The sequence below is a fragment of the Penaeus monodon genome, chromosome 33, assembly GCF_015228065.2.
Source record: "Penaeus monodon isolate SGIC_2016 chromosome 33, NSTDA_Pmon_1, whole genome shotgun sequence".
Classification (NCBI taxonomy): Eukaryota; Metazoa; Arthropoda; class Malacostraca; order Decapoda; family Penaeidae; genus Penaeus; species Penaeus monodon.
The window spans coordinates 25,325,111-25,325,717 of NC_051418.1; positions in this window are offsets into that span (position 1 = coordinate 25,325,111).

Here is a 607-nt window from a genome sequence, read left to right on the forward strand (position 1 = left end):
TTGTAGCAGAAACATGAGTAACATGCTCGGACCTCTTTAAGCCACACTCTAAAGACGCAGCAGAGCTAAGGACCCTTTTCCAAAGTCATTTTCACTACTGCACAGTCTCACATCCTACCAGAATAACCTCGACCATAACAATTTTACTTGACCAAATCTGGACAAATGATATCAAACACAATGTCAATGGTATAATTTACTTTTTTTCTTAATTTCTGACCACTTTCCTGTCTTCTCAAGCTTCAACTTTCAGCTCAATTTTCATTTTAATGAAAATATGTATGTACCAGCTACTGACTGGCAAGACTATCTAACTTGCTATGATAAGCTATCAAAATATTTAGTAAAAATTCAACTGAAAATCAAATGGATCAAAGAACAGCCAATTAACCGTACATAACAGATGGAATTAAATAATTAAATAAAGAAAAGAAAATACAAAAGAAATGTCAGAGGAAATCTTTGCCATATGAAAGGGATTACAAGTCTATAAGAAACCAAGTAAAAATTCTTTTAGCAAGATTAAAGCCACATAGAAAAAGTAACTGAACCAGACGACTTGGCTTGTTTAGTTAGGATAATACTAGGTCCATAGGAATTACCTGTT